We start from the raw sequence: 16,481 nt of genomic DNA, 5'->3' as shown, positions 1-16,481 counted from the left end.
AGATGATCACAGTTTGACCCACAAGGTCTTCAGTGTCCTTGGGGTAGCATTCTTGTCTTCAATTGAATTGTTTCCAGCACTGGGCAGGAAACACAATGTATGCAGTCTTTGATGACTGGCGTGAGAGGATGTCTTAGATACCAACTAGAATACTTCCTCGAAGCATAGGCAAGGACTCCACAGCCCAGAGAACTAGAAATTTCCACAACTCTAGGTCTCCAGTGAACAGTTATTAGGGCAACGGTCACTATGTGTGGTGCTGATGTCATCATGATGAAAAAGACCCTACAGTCCTTGCTGGTGGGAAAGGAGGCTAAGAAGCAATTTTGATGAAATGTCATTGTGACGATATGTAAGGAATTGCTTACTAGGAAATGGAGAAGCAACTCAGTAGTTTAGAGCACATGTTGTTCTTACAGAGGACTCAGGTTCAAGTCCTAGCACCCACATGGTGGTTCACAACCATTAACTCATAGCTCCAGTTCCAAGCCTGCATATAGTACGTACATACATACATGCATACATACATACGTACGTACATACATACATACATACATACATACATACATACATACATACAGGCAAAACATTCACACACATAAAACGAAATAATCAGAAAGAATTGCTTTCTACAGAAACACACAGCGCCCCCTCGTGGCAGTAACAGATGTTATGCATAAGGCATCAGGAAAGATGAGTCAGCAAAAAATAAAGGAGGCCGATCCTGACTAGCTAGCTAGCAAGTCCTGGGACAGGAAGCAAGAATATGAACCTGTCAGTCTCACTCTCTGTACCCATGCTCACGGAAGGTGAGGTAGACTGAGGACTCCAGCTCTCTTTGCTATTACACTTCGGCTTCGCCTTGATTCCCAGTAGCATTTCAACTCCTCTTCAGTGTTTCACTTCTCTTCCTTCCCTGAACCCCTTCCTCTTTTCCCCGTTGCCTTCTAGTTCCTCCCACTCAACTGCCCAGACAGCCTCCACCTACCCACGTGAGTAAGTGACAACTGTTGTGTCCTATAGCCCTTCTGGGTTGAGGTACAGTGGGGTGGTTAGAGCTTCGGACTTTACTGTGTCAATCCACACATGTTCTCATTCAGTTTGCAAACAACTGGGCCAGCCATGTGTCTCCTGGGGGAGGAGGAGGCCTGGACATGGGAGGAAGGAGTCAGCAGCCCAGTGAATCTGACTTTCAGTGGAAGTGCCCAAGCTTCAGCAATAAACAGGGGCCCTGTGTGTGTGGGGGGGGGGGGCGGCGGTTAATCTACGGAAGGACTGCATGGTCCCTTAAGGTCAATGGAGGCTGCTGGAGGCAACAAGTAACCAAAAGATGACTTCCTTGGTATCTCTTACACCAGATATCAGGAACATGCAGGTTTTCTCATAGAAATAGTTGCGATTCTTAACCCTAAAACACTCTTTAAACTTTAAAAAGCCTTGAGTGGTCCAAGAACTCTCTTCTCTCCCTTCACACCAGCTACCTAGCCTCATTTCCTTGCTTCTAATGGTGGGAGAGGAGGCCAATTGCTGTTATCCTCTCCACATAGAACTTGCTGGGATTTTAAAAGTTATCTCCAAATCTAAGATTTAATTTTTTTTTCAATGAGGCCTTTCTTTTTTGTGTATGTGCTCCAACCTTAAATCGATTTCAGAATGCCAGTTGCTTATAGCAGACACATTTCAACCATTTTCCTTTAAGAGCCCAGAAGACGACGGATGAAATTAGCCAATTTCTTCTGGTCATTCTCATTGTACTAATGGGGTTTTTCTTCCCAATTATTGCTTAGTCTTTCAATGCAATTCTTTAGACCCTGGCCAAGTAAAATGTAATTTTTAAATGATATAAGGAAATATGAAGAAAATAACTGTCCAAGAGATTGAGGCAAAATGAAATGAAATATAATACTTAAAATGATTTGAGAGGGAGAATAGCACAAAATTCTCATGTCTGTCTCTGGGGTAATAATTTGAAATAATGTCTTATATCCCTAAAAGAGAATAAGGATAAAAAATGAAATCAACTCTTAATATGCCGTCTCACTTCAGGAAAGTGTGACAAACATGTGTTAGTGGCCTTGAGATGACTTAGAAACCACGTTTTAAAAAAGTATTTGAAACCTCCTTTTTTAAGTCTTGGCATGGAAAAGGAAAGAAACACGTGAGTGAAGAGTATGCAGTGGAAACTCCTTGGCAAAGAGGGTAGATTCCCACCCCCAGCCTCCCAGGCCTGCAGATTCTTAACTCATCAGCCAAAAAGACAGGAGTGGGGTATGGTGGGAGCTCTAGTTCAAAATCTATTGAATTAGAATTAATTCTACATTGATTATAAGCTATCAACATTATCCCACTAATCTTAGTTAAGTTTCAGGAGAGTGGGCACAGAGGGAGAGCAGTCAAGAGTGAAGGCTGCCTACCCAAAGCCATCCAAACTTGCTGGACCAAGCATCCAGAGCCCTTCTCTGGCTCAGGTCTGGTTGCTCCCAGGGCTGGGGTTCTGTGCTTCTGACTTCCAGGATCAGAATTTTGGAGTATCTCTTTAAAACGAAATCTCCAAGGCCTGTTTCATGATGGCATTAGCTATGATTTAGCACTCATGACCGACACTTCTAAAACAACAAACCACTTAAAAAATCAGACGATTGGATGAAGCTCAGGTCCCGGTCCAGTTCCCTGTGACCCTGCTCTTTCTCTGATCCTTGCCACCTTCTTCTCCTGTTTAATGGAGGGGGCTCCAGGCCAGGAAAACTGGAGCAGGCCGGAGCATGAAAGGGCATGTGCTAGAGACAGCTGTGAGCAAGGGCGTAAATCCTATCACTTCTGAGCCAAAGACTCACTTGCAGGCAAAGGGAATTTGAGATGTTCACAAAACCTGATTTGAATGTCATACCAGGTATTTCAGTCTAATAATAACAACAATAATGATGATGGTGGTGGTGGTGATGGTGGTAGTGGTGGTGGTGGTGGTGGTGGTGACACATTTTGAGATCTACAAGTCTCTGGGAGTGTGATCTGGCACATTTCCTACCCACTTAATAGTCAGAGGCAGTAATTTGGGAAATGGTTATTATTGAAAAGCCCAAACTTGTCATACTGATAAAAAGATAATGTATTGTCCTTCTTCAAACACCATTTCAAAGACTCTTTGGGTCCCTTCTTTCCAGTTGCCTTCCCAGTTTAGAAGGGAGAGAGCTTGGGGATTTTTTTTTAAGGATCAAGAGCAGAAAACAACAGCCACATGGCATCTTTCCTAACATTCCTAGCAACACAGATCGCTGTCTAATGTGACAGAAAGGAAATAAAACATTGAGTGTAGTAATGGGAAATTTAGTTTATTTGTGTTTAACTCTGAGAGGAGGATGTCCTTTGGGTTGAGAAAAAGAATTTTTTTGGTCAGGCAGGTGCTGTGTGTATCAGCTCGTCGGGTGTCCACTTGGTGACCTTTATCAGATGGGCTGCAGCACCAAGAGTTTGGCAGGTCATTCCATCAGCAATAAATCTGTACTGAGAAGTTTCTCTCCCAAATGCAAACCTGTCCTTTTGTGTTATCAGAGGCTTCATCCTTATCAGAACTGGTATAATTTTAATAGTTGTGTCTCCTTAGTCATTTTTCTATAAGCTACTGGGGATGTTATTAGAGATAATAATTTAGAAACTATGTCAGCATCATAGCTACTTAAAGTCTATAATTTAAGTTACTTCAAAATGTGGTGTGTTTGGGGAAGGCTGCTTGGTTTTGGTTTTGTTTGTTCTTGTTGCTATGTAAAAAAAAATAATAATAATAACTGGCCAATGTAACTCAAGGGAGGAAAGCTTGGTTTGGCTCACACTTTGAAGGAACACAGTGTGTTAGTGAGGAAGGCATGGGAGCAGGCAGCTTGGTGCCACTGTGGCAGTGTGTTCTGGTACTTCACTACCCTCCTTATCAGGGAAACAGGAAATGGAGTTCAGGCAGGAAGTGGAACCATCCTATAAAACCTTCAGGCCCGCCTCCAGTGACCTACTTCCTTCAAACATATGAGCCAATGGAGAACATCTCACATCCAAAACATGACATGGTGATGCCTTGCTTGTTAGCTCTTATAGCAGGTCCACTTCCTCCTGTGTTCACTTCTAGCTCATGGAAATGTGAATTTTCAGCATGCACCACAACCCAAATAAGGTGTTCTCCATAGGATCTATACTTCCTGACTTCTACATCACTCTATCTTGTGCTGCCATTGTTTATTGGTTGTTTTGCTTCCAATCTTGCTAACTTGGCTCACTCAGCAAGCATGTGATGCAACCAATACAACAATAAAGGGTAATTTGAGGGTTGGGGGAACAGCTGCTGAAGCATATCTAATAACCCTCATGGAATAGAATCCTTTAAAAATAGGGTCCCAGGCAAAAGGACACAAAAGCACCCACCACAAAAAGGAGTCTATATCAAATAGAGCTTAAATAAAAAATAGGTAATGATAGTTTCCTTTCAAATTCACACCATTTGTTGTCTGTCACCCATAGTCCTGTTTCTGAGCTGTCTGTGACAAAGGATGTTTGTTCTAAGCTCAGCCTTAAGCACTGCAATAAGAATTTGAATTTTGTGTTGGTTCCTGATTGGTCTATGTGTAAATAAGGCTTTTTGTTTCTCCAGTAACACTGCCATCTCTCTAGATGTGAAGTCGTGCTCCTGTGGCCACAACTAGCCTAGCACAGTTTCAGGAATGCAGCAAGAACTCCAGCAGAATATGAACAGAACAGAGCGAGAGGACAGACGTCATCCCCATGTCAAAGGCTGCTTAATGATCCAAAGAAACTACACAGATGCTTCAGCTATTACGGCAGTGAATGTCAAAAGGAATGGGTGTTCCCTATTTGTTGGCATGAGTAACTGTGCCACCCTGGACCTCGGCCAAGCAGAAGGCCATCACCCAGTGTAGTCAGAACCATAGACAAAAATAATCCTTCATAACATTTTGAAAAGTTGAAACCCCATGCAGACACACACACACACACACACACACACACACACACACACACACACACGGTAGATAGATAGGCAGATAGACAGATACATCAGAATGTTGAAAGAAAAGGTGCCAAATCTTCTAGGAAAATGGAATTTGATCAATACTAGTTGAGTTCTTACTCAACTAGTATTCAATACATTAGAAAATGCTGGTGTCTGCAGAGGGGTTTTGGAATAAATATAAAGAGTAGGTAAATACACTTGGGTTGTTTTGTTGTTGGGTTTTTTTTTATGTTCAGCCTACACTGAGATGCACAGGTCATTAATCATTAATTTCTAAGCCACCTCCTTGCAACACAGCCCCAGACACTGCACATACCAGGCATTGGATAAAATCCTCTACTTTTGTTACCACAGGGACATAATAATAATAATAATAATAATAATAATAATAATAATAATAATAACTGATAATAATCACCAGAAGGGAAGCCGGGGCTCTCCCAGTTGAGAAATGCTGAAGAGAACTTGTACTGAGGGATGGACCAGACCAAGCTCCTTGGTTAACAGGTCAGAATTCTGAGCCCCCTGTGGCTACAGAGACTCCATCCCCTGTTGTTACCCTGAACCACTGGCCTTGCCATTTCACCAAGTGAGGCTCTTGAGTCACAGGCCAGGCATGCATTCCACTACATAGAATAAATAATGACTTAATTTATTAGCCACACAAAAATTTAATAGGAGCTTTTTAGAGAAGCTTGGGAACTATTCACATTTTTTTTCTAATAACAAAATTCCTCATTTTCTAAATGCATGCTTTAAAATTGCCCTCTGAAACTTGTTCTGGACAGAACCTGTGAAGCACCTTGCATGTGTTTGTCTCCATCTGTGGTGCCCGGGGCTCACTGTCCATCCCTTCTTAGAAAGGGGTTCAGCATCTCCAGATCTTCAGTGGACTCTCTCCCCCATGGCTACCATGCTTCTCTGCCTGTGCTCTTCTCTTATTCTCACCTCAGGCATACAGATTTGAAAGAAAGGGCTGAGGGATGAGGAGGTAGGGAACTTGACAGCTGAAGTTCTGGCAAAAGAATACAGAGTTCAAGCCAGGCTTGGGACCCAGGCAAAACTGCAATTGGAGGCTTATTCTTCTACTTCCTAGCTAGTCTCTGCACACAAGACTCTTAATCTCTGCTCCCCTACCCTTCAAATGTTGTGGCTCTAAATGTTGGTATGAAGATGAAATGAAATAATCCACTCTTAATAACCACTGTCGTGATTATTTCCCTAAACTGAAGGTAAAAGTGTTGTCAATTTGACAAGATGTTGAATCATTCAGGGGTCAAACTTCTCCAAAGAGACTAACGTTTCTAGAAATGTTTAACTGAATACCGGCAGTGCCATCCCATGGGCTGATGTCCCAGGCTGAATAAAAAGAAGAAAGCCAGCTGAACAGTATGTACCACAGTCAACTCTGTTTCCTTGTCAGGGGTCTCTGCCCATCCCACAGCCTCCCTCAAACCCGGAGACTTTCAGGCGCAACAGGGAGCCAAGTTGAGCAAGATCTCATTTATTGCTTAACAGTGAGCCTTTTTAAAGTAAAAAACCAACGGGAGGCAGGGAATATTAACCAATAATTTTAAAGGTATTTCTGTGATGTATCTAATGTCCTATCCCCTCTCAGCAAGGTCTTCAAGTGTGATGACCTCATCCTGTGTGAGTCTGGGCCGCCAGTTGTTTCTTAGTAAACACTTGAAGCCTTGCCTCCATAGCTTCCTCTGAGCACCATCATGTCATGGTGCTGGTCAGTCATCAGCTTGGGCCACTCCCTATCCTGCCAGGACATGATCTGTACTCCTCCACATTTCTTGACATCGCATGTGACATGAACAAACCCTGCCACCATGCCTTTCCTGCTGTGAGGGACTGTACCCTTGAACCATAAACCAAAACAAATCCTTTTTTTATTGTGTTGCTTTGGTTAGGTTCTTTGTCATAGCAATGAGATCATAACTAACACACTTACCCAAGAAATGTGTGGTGACAGGAAAGGAGGAGGTGAGAGAAAGGCTGAGACTGACTGTCCTGACATGGTGAGGTAACCCCCAACTGGTAGCAGAGGAGCCATGACCTTCAGTCACCCTAGCTACTTTGGCCCCTCCCATCTCATTCCATCCAACAATGAAGAATCAGATCCCGGAAAGACAGCAAGTAGATGGTGGGGAAGACACCTACTCCTCCTTCAGAGCACCTAGCCGGCTTTGTTCATCAGCTGGCACTCATACCTGCCCATGGCATTACAAACAGCTGCTTATGTTTGAAAACATATGTTTTGTGGCATTCTGTAACCTTAGGGACTAAAATAAGAGCTATATCCATGGGACACAGCTAATCACCTAGGGAACTTTGATGGTAATTAAGAAAAAAATACTCTTCTCACTGAAAAATGACCTTCGCCAAGATACCCCCTTGAAAAACAAAATGCAGGATGGATTTTCCTCTCCAGTTACCTCACATCTGTACATTGTGTTGCAAAGTTTCCCACATTCCACATGTACTTACTCACCCACAGCCCAAAAAAGGGCTACAAGGAGATGGCCAACAGAAAACAAACTCAACAGCATCTTTGCAGGTTCCTTGTCTCAATGTCATGTTGGAGCTTTGTGTTTTTGTTTTTGTTTTTGTTGTTTTTGTTGTTGTTGTTTTGCAAGACAGGGTTTCTCTGTGTAGCTTTGGAGCCTATCCTGACACTCGCTCTGGAGACCAGGCTGGCCTCGAACTCACAGAGATCTGCCTGCCTCTGCCTCCCAAGTACTGGGATTAAAGGCGTGCACCACCAACGCCTGAGCAATGTTGGGGCTTTTTTAATGCTGTAATTTTTATATATTTTTACTTAATTTTTTATTTCTTCTCTTTTTTTTACCCTACAGATCCTTTGCTTCCAGTTTTGTGTTTTCATGGGATTCCTGAATGTGCAAACAAGTGTGTCACTGTGTCTAAATGCCTCTCTGTCTTCGCTTGTGTTCTTTTCTGTTTGGTTTGTTCCAGTCTGATGTTTGTTTTATCTTATTTCAATGTATCTTGTTTTGTTTTATTATTATCCATAAAAAGCCCGTTTGTTTTCTAATGAGACACAGAAAGGAGTTGGGTCTGGATGGGAGAGGAGGTGGGGAGGGTCTGGGAGGGGTAGAGGGAAAGCATAATCAGGATGTATTTTATATGAGAAAAAATCTAATTTCAAATAGAGAAAAAAATGTAAAAGAAATTTGAGGGGGAAGGGTGAGGGCTGCAAATTCCAACAGTGCTCAACTGAAAATCCCAGTAAGGAAGTTCACAAGACTTCTTGTTGAGGTCTATATACACTCTTGGAAATATTGTCCTAGTTCCCTTTCTGTTGCTGTAATAAAACACTCTTACCAAAGCAGCTTCAGGAAGGAAAGGCATTCATTTCATCCTACACTTCCAGGTCACAGTCAGCGAGAAGTCATGGAAGAAACTCAAGCAGGAAGCTGCTTGCTTGCTCACTCACAGACTATGCTTAGCTAGTGTTCCTATGTAGCAAAGGACCACCTATCTAGGGAATGGTGCTACCCACAGTGGGCTCAGCATTCCTGCACCAGGTTGGCTCTCCCTATTCAAAATATCTGATTAAGACAAGTCTTCACAATGGTAGTGGTGGTGCATGCCTTTAATCCCAGCACTCAGGGGCAGAGGCAGGCAGATCTTTGAGCTCAAGACCAGTACACTGGTGAGTTCCAGGACAATGAGGGCTACCCAGAGAAACCCTGTCTCTGGAAGGAAAAAAATCAATTCTTCACAGGAGTGCTCAGCACCTTGGGTTTTAATTAATTCCAGATGTTGTCAAGTTGACAATCAAGATTGGTCATCACATAGTTAATAATACCTGTCTCATAAGATGACTGTAAAAATTGAATGTTATACCTAGCACTAACACTCTAGTACATTATAAAGACAATAATAAATGGTGGTATTATTTCAAATGAATTTTTTAAATCTTTGCAAGAGGTAAGCAAATATACAGGCTTGTTCTTCTGGTCATAATTGTGCCAGTTATTAAAATACTGGCTTTTGTCTTTCAATACTCATTTCTAGATTTGACTTGAAAACATAGGCTGGCTGAACCTTGACCACAGATGTTTTCACATTGTTCCCTTGGAGAAGTTGTGATATAGGCAGGAAAGATATGTGCCCTGTTAATTGCCCATCAAGAGCAAGATCCCAGTTGTCACCTCACCTGGGAACAGAGCTTACATTCAGGGCCATGCGCAAAGAGTTTTAGAGATAAGCATGAATGACAATGCATTCGTGAACCAGGAGAAACTCAATAGGGAAAGTGCTGGACCCTTGAAACAGTGGACAACCCAGTGGGAAGTGACTTTCGTAGAAAAACTTAACAAGAGGGACTTAAGACCCAGAAAGGGACTCTGCATTGCTAGTAGGTTCTCAGGAGGAAAGTCCCAACACTGGATTAGTCACACACACACACACACACACACACACACACACACACACACACACACACACACACACACCAATGCTCCCTTCCCATAACTGAGGCCAGATCCCACGTGCTCCTATCTACCATACTCTGAGCTGACCACCTATGAGGAAATCTTTGCTTTCTTTCCCATGTACACATATGATTTAGCATTTAAAAGGTGAATTTAAGCCAGGTCTCCTGGCATTAGCCTATAATCCCAGCTACCTGAGAATCTGAGGAAGACCACAAGCCAAAGACTAGCCTAAGATACAGAATGAGTTAGAGTCCAGCCTGGGCAACATAGCAAGAGCCTGCCTCAAAATAAAAGGTTTAGCCCTTTCTGCCGACCAACCCAGGAACCAGGAACGAGGTGAGTGAGCCTCTGCCCTTAACCAACCCCCGCCCAAACCATCACTCACGCCGACCTCCCCGGGCCTGCGCCTGTCTGCTTGGGATACCCACACACAGACAAGGAGGAGCTCCTTGAATCTGGAAACACCCCACTCTTCCATCTCTTTCTGCCAACCGATCCACAATGAGTGAGGAGACTACCAAGAGAGGCAAGACCATCCAGAGTTGTGGACATTGAATTCCTGGCCCACGCACACCACTGGGTCACAAGAGGAGATACAGAGACCCCACCTGCACCCACTAGAAGATATGGGAAGAAGACAGAATAAGATTTCACTCAACAACAGAAAGACCAATATGACACCACCAGAATCTAGAGACTCCACTTCAGCAAGATCTGAAAAGCCCAACACAGAGCATGAAGATGAGATGGACCTCAAAAATTATCTCAGCAAGATGATAGAGACCTTTAAAGAGGAAACAAGAAAATCCCTTGAGGAAATAGAAGAAAAAGCAAACAAAAAATTACACGAAATGGAGGAAAAGACAAACCAAAAAAATCAAGAAATAAATCTCTTAAAGAATCTAAAGAATCCCAAGAAAAAACATCCAAACAAGTGAAGGAAGTTCTTGAAAACAGTTCAAAGCATGAAAGCTGAAATAGACACAATAAAGAAAACACAGAATGAGGCGATGCTGGAAATGGAAAGACTGGATATACGATCAGGAACTAAAGATGTGAGTATAACCAATAAAATTCAAGAGATGGAAGAGAGAATCTCAGCTATTGAAGACTCGCTAGACGATATACATTCATCAACCAAAGAAAACCTCAAGTCCAACAAATCCCTAACACAAAATATCCAGGAAATATGGGACACCGTAAAAAGACCAAACCTAAGAATAATAGGTGTAGAAGAAAGTGAAGAAACACTGCTCAAAGGTACAGAAAACATATTCAACAAAATCATAGAAGAAAACTTACCCAACCTACAGAAGGATATGCCTATGAAAGCACAAGAAGTTTACAGGACACTAAACAGAGTGGACCACAAAAAGAAGTCCCCCACACACACACATAATAATCAAAACACCAAATCTACAGAATAAAGAGAAAATATTAAGAGCAGCAAAGGGAAAAGGCCAAGAAACATATAAAGGCAAACCAATCAGAATCACACCCGACTTCTCAATGGAAACTCTGAAAGCCAGAAGGTCTTGGATAGATACCCTACAAGCACTAAGGGAACATGGATGTCAACCCAGACTACTGTACCCAGCAAAACTTTCAATCACTGTAGATGGAGAAAACAAGATATTCCATGACAAAAACAGATTTAAACAATACATATCCACAAATTCAGCACTACAGAAGGTTCTGGAAGGAAAACTCCAACCCAACAAACATAACTACACTCACAAAAACACAGGCATTAGATAATCTAATTTTACCAAACACAAAAAGAAACAGGAGGGTGAAATCCACACACAATGACACCACCAACGATAAATCCAAAACAAAGAAGAACCAATGAAGAATGGACATTAATATCCCTAAATGTCAATGGTCTTAACTTACCCATAAAAAGATATAGGCTAACAGAATGGATACGAAGACAGAATCCATCCTTCTCTGTTTACAAGAAACACACCTCAACTTCAAAGACAGGCGATACCTCAGAGTAAAAGGATGGGAAAAGATTTTCCAATCAAATGGGCTCAAGAAACAAGCTGGTGTAGCAATCCTAATATCTAACAAATTAGACTTTAAACTAAAATCAATCAAAAGAGATGAAGAAGGGCATTTCATACTCATCACAGGAAAAGTCCATCAAGATGAAGTCTCAATCCTGAACATCTATGCTCCAAATACGAAGGCACCCACATTTGTAAAAGAACATTACTAAAGCTCAAACCACACATAAAACCACACACACTTATAGTAGGAGACTTCAACACTCCCCCCTTACACCATTAGACAGGACCACCAGACAGAAACTTAACAAAGAAACAAAGGATCTGACAGAAGTTATGACCCAACTGAGTTTAACAGATATCTGTAGAACATTCCATCCAAACACAAAAGAATATACCTTCTTCTCAGCACCACATGGAACCTTCTCAAAAATTGACCACATAGTTGGCAGCAAAGCAAACCTCGACAGTTACAAAAGAATTGAAATAACCCCCTGTATCTTATCAGACCACCATGCATTAAAGCTAGAATTCAACAGCAATACGAATCACAGAAAACCTACATTCGCGTGGAAAATGAATAACACCCAATTGCACCATTCCTGGGTTGAGGAAGAAATAAAAAAAGAAATTAAAGACTTCCTAGAATTTAATGAGAATGTAGACACAACATACCCAAACTTATGGGACACTCTGAAAGCAGTGCTAAGAGGGAAGTTCATAGCACTAAGTGCCCACATGAAGAAACTGGAGGAAAGTCACATTAGAGAATTGACAGAACTGAAAGCTTTAGAGAAAAAAGAAGCAAACACACAAAGGAGGAGTAGATGCCAGGAAATAATCAACCTGAGAGCTGAAATCAACAAAGTAGAAACTAGGAAAACAGTACAAAGAATCAATGAAACAAAGAGTTGGTTCTTTGAGAAGATCAATAAGATAGACAAACCTCTAGCCAAACTAACCAAAAGGCAGAGAGAGAGCATGCTAATTAACAAAATCAGAAATGAAAAGGGGGATATAACAACGGACACTGAGGAAATCCAGAGAATCTTCAGGTCATACTTTGAAAACCTGTACTCCACAAAATTGGAAAATCTAAAGGAAATGGACAGCTTTCTGGATAAATATCACTTACCAAAATTAAATCAAGATCAGATAAACAGTTTAAATCGACCTATAACCCCTAATGAATAGAAGCAGTCATCAAAAGCCTCCCAACCAAAAAAAGCCCAGGGCCAGATGGCTTCACTGCAGAATTCTACCAGAAATTCAAACAAGAGCTAATTCCAGTACTCCTCAAACTGTTCCGCACAATAGAAGCAGATGGGATATTGCCAAACTCTTTCTACGAGGCTACAATCACTTTGATACCCAAGCCACACAAAGATATGACTAAGAAAGAGAACTACAGACCAATATCCCTCATGAACATCGATGCTAAAATACTCAATAAAATATTGGCGAACCGAATCCAAGAACATATCAGAAAAATCATCCACCATGATCAAGTAGGCTTCATCCCAGGGATGCAAGGATGGTTCAACATACAAAAATCCATCAATGTAATCCACCATATAAACAAACTGAAAAAGAAAAACCACATGATCATCTCACTAGACACTGAAAAAGCCTTTGACAAAATCCAACATCCCTTCATGATAAAGATCTTGGAGAGAACAGGAATAACAGGAACATATCTAAACATGATAAACACAATATACACCAAACGAATAGCCAACATCAAACTAAATGGAGAGAAACTCAAAGTGTTTCCTCTAAAATCAGGAACAAGACGAGCCTGTCCACTCTCTCCATATCTCTTCAATATTGTACTTGAAGTTCTGGCTAGAGCAATAAGACAAGAAAAGGGGATCAAAGGGATACAATTTGGAAAGGATGAAGTCAAACTTTCACTATTTGCAGACGACATGATAGTCTACATTGTGACCCAAAAAACTCTACCAGGGAACTCCTACGGCTGATAAACACCTTCAGCAAGGTAGCAGGATACAAAATTAACTCAAAAAAATCAGTAGCCCTACTATATACAGATGATAAATCCAATGAGAAAGAAATCAGGGAAACATCACCTTTCACAATATCCACAAGCAACATAAAATATCTTGGGGTAACACTAACCAAAAAAGTGAAAGACCTGTACAATAAGAACTTTGAGACTTTAAAGAAAGAAATTAAAGAAGATACCAGAAAATGGAAAGATCTCCCATGCTCTTGGATAGGTAGAATTAACATAGTAAAAATGGCAATCCTGCCAAAAGCAATCTACAGATTCAATGCAATCCCCATCAAAATCCCAACACAGTTTTTCACAGACACTGAAAGAACAATACATAACTTTATATGGAAAAACAAAAAACCCAGGATAGCCAAAACAACTCTTTACAATAAAGGATCTTCTGGAGGCATTACCATCCCCGACTTAAAGCTCTACTATAGAGCTATAGTTCTGAAAACAGCTTGGTATTGGCACAAAAATAGACAGATAGACCAATGGAATCGAATTGAAAACCCTGATATTGACCCATGCACCTACGAATACCTTATTTTTGACAAAGGTGCTAAATCTATACAATGGAAAAAAGTTAGCATCTTCAACAAATGGTGCTGGTACAATTGGATTTGGACATGCAGAAAATTGCAGATAGATCCATACCTGTCACCATGCACAAAACTTGAGTGCAAATGGATCAAAGATCTCAGCATAAATCCAGCCACACTGAATCTTCTAGAAGAGAAAGTGAGAATTACCCTTGAACAAATTGGCACAGGAGACCGCTTCCTGAACATAACACCAGTAGCACAGACACTGAGATCAACAATTAATAAATGGGACCTCCTGAAACTGAGAAGCTTCTGAAAGGCAAAGGAAACAGTCAGTAGGACAAAACGACCACCCACAAAATGGGAAAAGATCTTCACCGATCCCACATCTGACAGAGAACTGATTTCCAAAATATATAAGGAGCTCAAGAAGCTAGCCACCAAAACACCAAACAATGAAATTAAAAAGTGGGGTCCAGAACTAAATAGAGAATTCTCGACAGAGGAATCTGAAATGGCTGAAAGACACTGAAGAAAGTGCTCAAAATCCTTGGCCATCAGAGAAATGCAACTCAAAACAACTCCGAGATACCACCTCACACCTGTCAGAATGGCTAAAATCAAAAATACCAATGACAATCTATGCTGGAGAGGATGTGGAGAAAAAGGAACACTCCTCCATTGCTGGTGGGAGTGCGAACCAGCACTTGTAAGACCACTCTGGAAATCAGTATGGCGGTTGCTCAGAAAAATGGGAATCAGTCTACCTCAAGATCCAGCCATTCATCTCTTGGGTATATACCCAAATAGTGTATGTTCATACAACAAGGACATATGTTCAACCATGTTCATAGCAGCATTGTTTGTAATAGCCAGAACCTGGAAGCAACCTAGATGCCCCTCAACTGAAGAATGGATTGAGAAAATGTGGTACATTTATACAATGGAGTACTACTCAGCAGAAAAAAGCAATGGAATCTTGAAATTCACAGGCAAATGGATGGAACTAGAAGAAACCATCCTGAGTGAGGTAACCCAGTCACAAAAAGACAAACATGGTATGTACTCACTGATATATGAATTTTAGACATAGAGCAAAGGATTACCAGCCTATAATCCTCTTCACCAAAGAAACTAGGAAACATGAAGGACTCTAAGGGATAAATGGTCCCCAGGAATGGAAGTGGCATGAACTCCTGAACTAATTGGGAGCATGAGGGTAGGGGGGAAGGAGCTGCTACAATAAGAGCAAGAGAAGAGGAGTAGAGGAGAGGAAATGGAGGGGCAGAAATATTGAGTTGGGGGAAGAATAGAGGAGAGAGAGCAGTATGAGAGATACCATATCAGAGGGAGCCACTATAGGTCTGGGAAGAGATCTGGAACCAGGGAGATCTCCAGAGACCTACAAGGATGACACGATCTGACAATCCAGGCAATGGTGGAGAGGATAACCTAAAAGCCCTTCCCCTAAAATGAGATTGATGACTTCTCTTTATGCCATCCTAGAGCCCTCACCCAGTGGCTGATGGAAGCAGAGACAGACATCCACAGATATACACTGAGCGAAATCGGGAATTTAGTTGAAGAGAGGGAGGAATGAAGAGCGAAGGGGTCTGTACCAGGTTGGAGAAACCCACAGGAACAGTTGGACTGAACAAGGGAGAGCACATCGACCCCAGATGCTGTCTGGGAGACCAGTACAAGACTGATCCAGACCCCTGAACATGGATGTCAATAAGGAGGCCTCTGCACTCCAGGGAGCCTCTGGTGGTGGATTAGTATTTTTCCCTGGTGCAAGAAGGGACTTTGAGAGCCCATCCCACGTGAAGGGTTACACTCTGGCCCTGGACACATGGGGAAGGGCCCAGGACCAGCACAGGAAGATTTGGTGGACTTTGTAGAGCCCCCATTGAGGGCCCTACCCTGCCTGGGGAGTGGTGGGTGGATGGGGTGGGGGGTGGTCTGGGTTGGAGGAAGAGGGATGGGGGTGAGGGGAGGGAGAGGGAGAGGGAAAAGGGACTTGAAACAAGCTTGTTCCCTAACTAGAACTAATAAATAAATTTTTTTAAAAAATGTATAAACTAAAGAAATGGAAAATAAAGGAAATCCTCTTTAAAATACGCAAAAAAAAAAAAGAAAAGAAAATGCTCCCTTTTAACAGGGCAACTATCTTTCCTGCCTGTACTCCAACCTCTCCAAGGAACAATGTGAAGACATCTTTGGCCAAGGTTCAGCCTATGTTTTCAAGCCAAGAACTGTAACAGAATGAAAATGAGATGAAAGATTCAATATGCTTAGGATGGTGCCTAACATACAATGGGTGCTTAATGCATAGTATGCACTATTATTTTAAGTAATAATGTTAAAAGCATTTAGTGATTATGAATATATATTTTATAGTGACTTATAGAGGTGGGGAAACCAAGC

At 41.7% G+C, this 16,481-nt stretch overlaps 1 long non-coding RNA gene across 1 annotated transcript; it reads left to right on the top strand.

Moving 5' to 3' along the window:
• The first annotated feature begins 688 nt into the window (after positions 1–688).
• On the top strand, positions 689–5,007 carry LOC118238244. Its single transcript, XR_004768031.1, has 3 exons — positions 689–809; positions 952–996; positions 4,634–5,007. It is a non-coding gene; the product is annotated as an uncharacterized LOC118238244 (long non-coding RNA).
• Positions 5,008–16,481: the final 11,474 nt, after the last annotated feature.

Source organism: Cricetulus griseus, chromosome 2 (assembly GCF_003668045.3).
Source record: "Cricetulus griseus strain 17A/GY chromosome 2, alternate assembly CriGri-PICRH-1.0, whole genome shotgun sequence".
In the NCBI taxonomy this organism is placed as follows: domain Eukaryota; kingdom Metazoa; phylum Chordata; class Mammalia; order Rodentia; family Cricetidae; genus Cricetulus; species Cricetulus griseus.
The sequence above is the reverse complement of the archived record's forward strand: the minus strand, read 5'-3'. Positions and strand labels throughout refer to the sequence as shown.